The sequence below is a fragment of the Mytilus galloprovincialis genome, chromosome 10 (assembly GCF_965363235.1).
Source record: "Mytilus galloprovincialis chromosome 10, xbMytGall1.hap1.1, whole genome shotgun sequence".
Classification (NCBI taxonomy): Eukaryota; Metazoa; Mollusca; class Bivalvia; order Mytilida; family Mytilidae; genus Mytilus; species Mytilus galloprovincialis.
In genome coordinates, this window is record NC_134847.1 from 10,286,140 (window position 1) to 10,295,836 (window position 9,697).

Sequence of the window (9,697 nt, forward strand, 5' to 3'; positions counted from 1 at the left end):
AAGTTCATTAGACCACATTCATTCTGTTTCAGAAACCTATGCTGTGTCAACTATTTAATTTTAGATTTAAAAAGTTTGAAGAAGAAATCTTTAATTAATTTGTAAAATCTTGACATTTGTTTTGTGTAAAAAAAAACCATGTAATGGCAAAAATTTGATCACAATCCAAATTCAGAGCTGTATCACGCTTGAATGTTTTGTCCATACTTGCCCCAACTGTTCAGGGTTCGACCTCTGCGGTCGTATAAAGCTGCGCCCTGCGGAGCACCTGGTTAACGTTTATAATTGTTTAATATTGTAGTATGTACATTTATCATATATTTAGTACAAAATACAGCTATTTTGTATATCTAATAAAGGTTGTTTTTCCAGTCTGTATCACCTACCCTGTATCGCATACCCCGTATCGCATAGCTAAACCCGTATCGCATACCCCGTATCGCATGGTAAAACCCGTATCGCATACCTTTTTTTTTTTTTTTTTTTTTTTTTTTTTACATAAAGTTTTTTGTTTTTTTTTTTGCTTAAGAAAAAATTTCCTCAAAATAGGTCATTTTTTAATGACGTCGTTGTTTGATATGTAACGTCACGAACGTCAAGTTTTCATATTGTATGTGACGTCACGAACATCAAGTTTGCATATTTTTTGGCACACTAAAATGCAACTATAAAAAATACAAAACACTCAAATAAATACAATAATAAACAAAATATTTTTAAAACAGCAGCAGGCAAATGGTAAGGTAACCCAGGTGCTTTGTATAAGCAGTTATTTTAAGGCTTTGAACCAAGACAAAAGCAGAACTGAAGGTAACCCAGTGCTAATCTATCGGGATCAGAAAACAGTTCATATAATATAATACTCTTCTGTTGAAATATATGATAAAGCGTATAATACATGGCAAAATCCGTATCACATGCCGTATCACCCTCGACCAATATCATCCCTCGGGCCTAAAGGCCCTTGGGCTGATATTGATGTCTCGGGATGATACGACATATGATACGGATTTTGCCATGTATTATTCTCTATGTATATCATATGTTTGAACGTAGTTTTCAATTCAGACTTGGTGCTGAACTTAATTAAATCTGTGTGTATTCGAACACATTGTTAAATGAATATTCAGCTATTAATTTAGATCTAGTAATGTCTTTCGCAAATTTGGGTTGTAAAAAAAAAGCAGAACACAATCGGTAAAATTTCGAATGAAAAATATAATTGGTCAATAATACTGTTTGTCTGACTGAAGAAAATTGTTAGTTTTATGAAATTTTTAAAGCTTTTTCTCACAAATACTGATGCAATTTTCTTTCAATTATTTTTTTTACTTTGCCATTGTATTTTTTGGGGATGTAGTCTCTGTACTGTCTTTTTATTTTTCAATCTATTAGGTCCTGCCTTTTTTACAAGTTACATAATTTGATATGCAGCCTTTTTTGAAAGTATCTAATCCTGCTACTTTATTACTCAAAACTGCCTTTTTTCAAATTTCATCGTAGACCCATAATTTTCAAATGGTAGCTCTCTTACATATTCTAACATGAGACACAGCCCCAATCTCCAATAAATTTTAAATAGTAGCTCCCTTACATATTCTGACATCGTACACGGACTTCTTTTAAACTGAGTTTTACTGTGCGTTTTGCAGTTTTATTTCTATATTGGTTAGAGGTATAGGGGTGGGTTGAGATCTTACTATACATATTTAACCCCACCGACTTTTTGCGCCTGTCCCAAGTCAGGAGCCTCTGGCCTTTGTAAGTCCTGTATGTTTTTTCTTTCAAATAGTAGTGCATTTATGTTTTAAAGTTTAATATGACATCCATTTTCACTGATGACCTAGTAAATATTTTTGTTTAGGGACCAGCTGAAGTTCGGGCGCGGAATTTTCCGGTTGTGTTTAGACCAATTGTTGGACTTCGCTTTTTTTACTAATGGTTCAGTTATTGTCTCTATAACATTCCCCTTTTCCATTCTCAATTTTATACTAAAATAATAAAAAATACAGCTATGAAGGAGATCCCTTCCACACCCTCATTAATACAAAGACTGTTTTAGTACATATAAAACATTATATTTGTCACTATATGATGTTATAAAATATATATTTATGAAAAGATAATTTAGCATGAAGTGCTGACAACTAGGAATTGAAGAAACATTCTATTCCTTTTCAGTCTGTTCGTTTCATGCTTCATTGAGAGATACGTATTTAAAAAAAGAAATAAACACATAATCATGTTCTTATTATATTTATTTGCATTTACTAATATCACTACTCACAGCATATGTTCATATTATTAGTTCGATAGTCATATGCAAATCACTAAATAATTAATGATTGTGTCTCATTAAGAAAAAACATGACATTATACATTTTTACACTTTTGTACATTGACTTTTAATGATTTTTTGAAGAATAAGTTAAAGTTAATGGTCATTTATTATTATCATTATTTCTAATTATCATTTTAAAGCCGCTGTCATTCACATACAATGTAGTGTCTACATATTGTTTGTATTTGATCGTGTCATAATGAGATGTGTTATGATTGCCAATGAAACAAATCTCCACAAGAGACCAAATAACACAGAAATTACTGACCATGATAGGTTACCGTATGGCCTTCAATAATGAGCATTGCCCATATAGCATAGTCATATTTAAAACAGAAGTACTTCTGTGTTTATGTCAGGTTTCACGAATATCCATATGTGTAAAATATCAAAAGATTATAATATAGAGTTATTTGATGGATATTAACAGGATATAATTTAACTAGGAACACAAAAAAAGGACTGCGCTTGAGTACACAGACATCGTAATAGATAAAATTACGTAAAAGCATCGTAATTGATAACTCATACGCCCGGTGATTAATTAAGTGCAGAAATTCGTCGTAGTAATTAATCAAAGAGCGACATAAAGTATGACTCGTGCAACCTCTGAGCTTGAGTAAAACGGACGTCATAGATAACGCATGCGCACCAGGGCTTGAGTAAAACGCATCGTAATACATTATTCATGCCACCTCTGTGCTTGAGTAAAAAGCTGATAGAGTAAAAATCATCATGGAATATAACTCATGCAACCTCTGTGCTTGAGTAAAAGGTACTTAGTAAATAACGTACTCATCTGCACAAGTGCTTGAGTGAAAAAATATCGTAATAGATTACTCTTGCGCCCCGGTGCTTGAGTAAAAACATCGTAATAGATAATTCATGCACCCCTTGTGCTTGGGTAAATATCAAAATTGATGAAAAGAAATAGAAGAAGAGATTTGTAGCGGGTGTAAAATACGACAGAAAAAAGATGATTTATCGAATGAAAATTAATACTTTCTCATGACCCAAAACATTTTTCTCTCGTCAAAATGTTAAAAAAAGACAAAGACAATATGTTTTTCAAAGAAATAAAGGATATCGTCTTTTGCTTCTTTGCACATAAGAGGACACACTCAAAGACAACATCAAATCATTATAACCTATATATATATATAGCTATGATGGACAATTAATGAAATATGATAAGTATTGCCATATACATGGCACCTTACTATCACTGTAAAATAGAGAACAATACGCATGCCTTGCAACTCATCAAGATATACATATAAAAATAAAAAGATGTGGTATGATAGCTAGTAAAGCAACTCTCAACAGGAGTCCAAATTGACACAGAAAGTAAAACCAGAGGTCACTATACGGACTTCAACAACGAGTAAATATCATACCCCATAGAGAGCTACTAAAGGCTCCGACATGAAAATGTAAAACAATTTAAACGAGAAACTTAACAGTCTGATCTATGTAATAAATCCCGGACAGTTAAACTGACGCCCCATTTTAGCAAAAGTTTTTACTGCCGGTTTGAAGAAAAACAAAACTGACTATATGTATATTCACCAATCAACCTAGGGTTTTAAAATAAACATGACTAGATAAGAGTAAATAACGGAATTAACTAAACAACAAAAAAGACAATAATAAATGGTTTCAACGAAGCAACCTTTATCTGTGATATGATTGCGTTAAAGTTATTTAACAAGCACATCTGTGTATGTCATTTAAACGGCACAACTCTGGCACGATGTTTTTTAGTACAAAGTCGTAAAAAATTTGTTTGACTCACTGAAATCGTTGAAATAATTTTTTCCCCATTTTGTTGAATAACGTCTGCTTCGCTTGAACCATTCTTGACCCGGCCCAAATGGTAACAGTATATCTAATGTAGTAAATGCACAGTGTTGGTGTGCGTTATCCCAATTATATTAAAGAGATTCTGCTTATGTCATGTGTCAATATGCAATAAGGTAACGAATTCAAAGAAGATATAATAACAAACAAAAAAAAAGAACAAGAATGTGTCCCCAGTACACGGATGTCACATCCGCATTATCATTTTTTATGTTCAGTGGACCGTAAAAATGGGAAAAAATCTCTACTTTGGCATTAAAATTAGAAAGATAGTATCATAGGGAACATGTTTTTTTATATAGATTAGACTGTTGGTTTTCCCGTTTGAATGGTTTTACACTAGTAATTTTGGGGCTCTTTATAGCTTGTTATTCGGTGTGAGCCAAGTCTCCGTGTTGAAGGCCGTACATTGACCTATAATGGTTTACCTTTTATTTTTAAATTGTTATTTGGATGGAGAGTTGTCTCATTGGCACTCACATCGCATCTTCCTATTACTATGTGTATTAAGTTTCAAGTTGATTGGACTTCAACTTCACCAAAAACTAACCCGACAAAAAACGTTAACCTGAAGCGAGATACATGGGTGCACGAACGGACGAACGAACGAACGAATGAACGAACGAACGAACGAACTTATGGACGGACGGACGGACGGACGCACAGACCAGAAAACATAATGCCCATAAATGGGGAATAATAAGAAAAAGAAATAATTTAAAATGTAGAAACTTCATTTGTCCCTTTTTCTAGAATGCTTTCATTCTTGTGTATACTAGGGTTACAGTCGACTAAGGACACCACATCATTAGGTAATAAAAGGTATTTGAAGAAATGAATTTATAACAATCGGTCAGGAATGTTAGTTTGCACTTGCTGATGTTTACGTATTCATCGTGTTTACAGATCGGTTAAAAACCCAAAACGAATATTACGTTATAGAAATCTAGGCGATAGCAATACACCGGAATGCCCTCACTGTCATCCGCTGTAAAAATCGAAAATACAACTGCTGAACTTCAAAACGATAAGCCCCTATTCAAATGGAAAAATTAAATACTAGTAATAAAACACATCAAACGAATGTACAACAGTCATATTCCTGACAGGCATTTTCAAATGTAGAAAAAAAAGAAGTTTTTAAGATATATTTTTTTAATGAAAAGGAATATATTCATTTGGCATTTCACATCTTATTCATCCGGTATCGTAATGATTAAGGGTCTCAATGGGATTTACTGAATAGAGAATGCTCGGATTAAATTAAAGAAAAATGGGCTAAAAAAAAACAATAGAGGAGTTTTGGGATTAAGTTTACCTTTCTAAATAAGTTAACTCTATATTAATCTGCTTCAGAATCGATATCGATTCTATATACTAGGAATTTACAATTCTCATTTCTTTGATTTGTGTTCTGAATGAGGTTACAATATCTCCTTTTGCTGCATTTGTCAATGTCGGCAATATCGAAGACATCGAGTCGATATCGACAGTTTATGTTATCAAATGTTCATCTGCTAAAATGCTAAAGTAATTCGACATTTTAATTTTTTCTTGTTCATCTGTCTAAGATGTCGTGTCGACGACATCATCGATATCGATTTAAAATCGACATTTTTTATAGCCTCATGACTCGTTACGTTATTTATTCCGTTCACTTCAGGTTATGTTCGTTAATCACATTAATTAAAATGTGAAATTTAACAATATAAAAACACGGAGAAATGTATGATTTCCCAATTATACGCCTATCCATAGACACAAATAAGAACGAGGATTTAACAAATTATGGGTCATCGTACAGACTTGAACTATGAACAACACTTATATCAGCGTGGAAAAAGTGTCAAATAGTTCACATGGGAAAACAAACACCCAGATTTATGCATAAAAGGATAAACGAAAAAAAAAAAAAATTAAAAGAATACTACCACCAAATTAAAAACTTTTAACTGTTGATCACAATCATAGAATAGTGTGCATTGTCGGATTCTTATATGTTAGTGAGCGACTGACCCTCTCCATAATTTTGGATAGATGTGAAGTTTATATACAAAATGCAAAAATCAGTTTGAAACGGCTTTACTCATCAGATTGGTAAAAAGCACAACAACAAAAACACCAAAGAGACATACATACAAGGCCAATTGAATGATATAACAGTACCAGCAACTTTTATGATATAAGGTGAAATTAATAAAATCTAAAATTTAAAATTGATACTGTTAGCCAGAAGAACATTTATTTAATGAACAAGATAAGCCAAAAATATTGAAAGGTTATGGAACTCCTTTTTGAGATATTTGATTTTTAAAAAGTGGAGGGAAAGACTAAATCGGACTTTTACCTTACATTTAGCATTGGCATTATTTGGAGCTTAAATCGTAAAAAAAATTAATCTAGATGCTGCTTGAGTTGTGGTAATGGCCTTTTGATGAGCTATCGAATTCTTGATGATACCATCCTTACATGGTTATCCCAGGAATCCGTCGAATTATTTTAAATTCATAAGGTTGAACACAAATATTTATCTGCGGAATAGCACGAGCTGTGTTGATGGAGAAATTATACAAATTTTGTTTATAAAAATCTGTCAATCTAGAAATTCTAATCAAAATGGCTTCATTTTTAATTACTGGGCTGATACATAAGACATAATTCATGAAACCAAATAGATTATTTTGCTTTATTTCACAAAAACGCATGGTTTGTATGTTTGGTTTCGTTTTCGTATAAAATACGTAAGTAGCTAAATATATATTATCTGATTAATCAATGTTTCCTTATTTGTATTTCAACTACAGGATAATGTAAACATTTTATTCAAGTGAGTAAAAAAAAATACTAGAATTTGTAAATCTTAAATATGTCATCATTTCCTATTTACTAGAAATTGTATCAGAATTTTGAATATCTGCCATCTTCACATAATAATCAATAATCAATAGGGTTTCAGAGTTTTCACCGACACATTATTAATTATAAATTATATATTTCTGATGGGGATCACATTGATGGCCTTCGGCTATTTTCATCTCTTAGGTCGGATGTTGTCTCATGGACTTATTCCCCATTTCCATTCTCAATTTTATAAGCATTAAATGCAACTATAACTTCCAGCAAATTGTATGTTCAAAGGTATTTTATGCAAATGCATCTGTTTTTAAATTTGTTTAGTAATTGTCAACAGAGAATGTAAAGAAATTGTCTAATTTATGAAAATATTTCAAATACGTCACAGATACATGTACATGTATGAAATTTATATGACAATCATTTGAATGACTTATACTTTGTAGTCTTGTCTCCAATTATATTTAAAATGGTATGTTATATTAACATGTATATCGTAAAACAGCAAAAAGGCGAAAAGGCGAAATCGTGAAAACGCGAAAACGCAAAAACGCGAAAATGCGAATTCGCGAAATCGCGAAGTCGAAAAGGCAAACACACGAAAAGGCGAAGTCGAAAACGCGAAATCGATTTCGCGTTTTGACTTTGCGTTTTTGCGTTTTTGACTTCGCCTTTTCGCGATTTCGCGTTTTCGACTTCGCCTTTAACTTTTTTGACTTCGCGATTTCGCGTTTTCTCTCTATAGAATATGAAAGACGAAAATGCGAAATGGCCTTAACCGGCCACCATACATCAGTGACACTCGAATCCAAAAAGTAAAAAGGCCAAATAAAGTACAAAGTTGAAGAGCATTTAGACCAAAATTCCTAAAAGTTTTGCCAAATACAGCTAAAGTAATCTATTCCTGAGGAAAAAAAGCCTTAGTTATTTCAAAAATTCTAAAGTTTTTGTAAACAGTTAATTCATAACTATGACCATATCAATGATAAATCATGTCAGCACAAAAGTGCTGACTACTGGGCTGGTAAAACCCTTCGGGAATTAAAACTCCACAAGCAATTGCATCAAAAGTCAGTTTGTTGCATTTTAAATCAAAATTTGATTAAAAGAGTATTTTATTATCAGCTTTCACATAGTCACAATACATTTATCATTATGTTTTATCACTTACCCAAAAATGTAATAAAATATTAAGCAATATCAAGCAAAATTGTTTGAGAGAATTGAAATCAAAAGTTTTAAATACTTTTCAGTACAATATTAATATTTGTTAACTGACACCATCAACACAATTAAAAGCCGAAATTAAGTAAATTATTAAATACATAATACAAAACCAATTCGCCGAAACCTGTACGTTTTAACGTTTTCTTAAAACGAAGGGTACAAAAAAAAAAATGTACTTTTATTTTCATTTGTTTACTTCATATTTTTTGATAGAAAGATTTTTAGTTAGGGCACAACCATTTAACTTCAAGTGGTGGTTGGTGGTGGCGATAGGGGTTATGTTTTTTTTCTAAAAAGGTTCTGATCCCAAATTTGATGAAAAGAATGTTCTGTTCAAACAGATGACACAACAAAATATTCTGAATCCAGATATTCCCCATACGTTATAGTGTTGAATATTGAAGAAAAAATGATTTGGTTTATAACGTTGAAAAACTAAATAAAATTGATCACAAAGCTTTGCGCGAAAACCAATTCTGACTCGGACATAAAACCATAACCCAGCCCCTCTTGAAGTTAAATGGTTGCTCCCTAAAGAATGAAACAAAAGTGAAAACAAATGTCAGTTCAGTCTAGGCAGTCGGAAACCCGGTTGAAATAGAACAAAAGAATCGAAGCTCTTTGTTAGAGAAGGCGATAAATGTGTACTATAATGTTTACTATAGTGACAAAAAATTTAAAAGTTAATAGAAACAAACAAAATTACAATTTTCTTCTCAATACCGAAGTGTTATATTTTAAAAACACCTTTTGCATAAATTTTCAATTTATCTAGTACATATTTAAGCAGAACAATTAGATATCAGGTCGACGACATGGGTATCTTTCAAGTTGGATGTAGAAAATGCATATCCTCCGATTTCTTTTAAAATATTACCACGGACGGAAAACATATCAATCTATTAGTTCAGTAATTTTCGTATCTGCCCTTCTATTATGTGACTCAAGAAAAAAATCCAAAAAATGGGTAACAACAGTATTGAAAAGAGAAAATCGAGTGCACCTTTTTATGTTAGGGCGTGTTTGAGTTGAATATTTTGTCTTGGTATCGTACAAAGCAAGAATATTTCATACACCGTCTCGCTTCAGATTCTATCATTTTTATATATCAAAGCTACAGATTGACTTTATAACTTATAAAAATCACAGTACTAAAAGATGAAATATATGGGTCAAGTGAAATACCTATCTAATGAATCACAATTTGTCAAAAACAGAGTAGGTGTGTTCGAATAGCTATTATTTTACTAAAAGTACTTGACGACAGTCTTTCAAGTTGGATGATGAAAATGCATATGTTCGAAAAATTATAATTTTTTGTGTATGATAACTAGGGTTTATAGTCTTCAACCACTACAAAAATCTATTCTGCCCTTCCACGAAATATTTAATTATAATTTTTTTTAAATGTTTGTG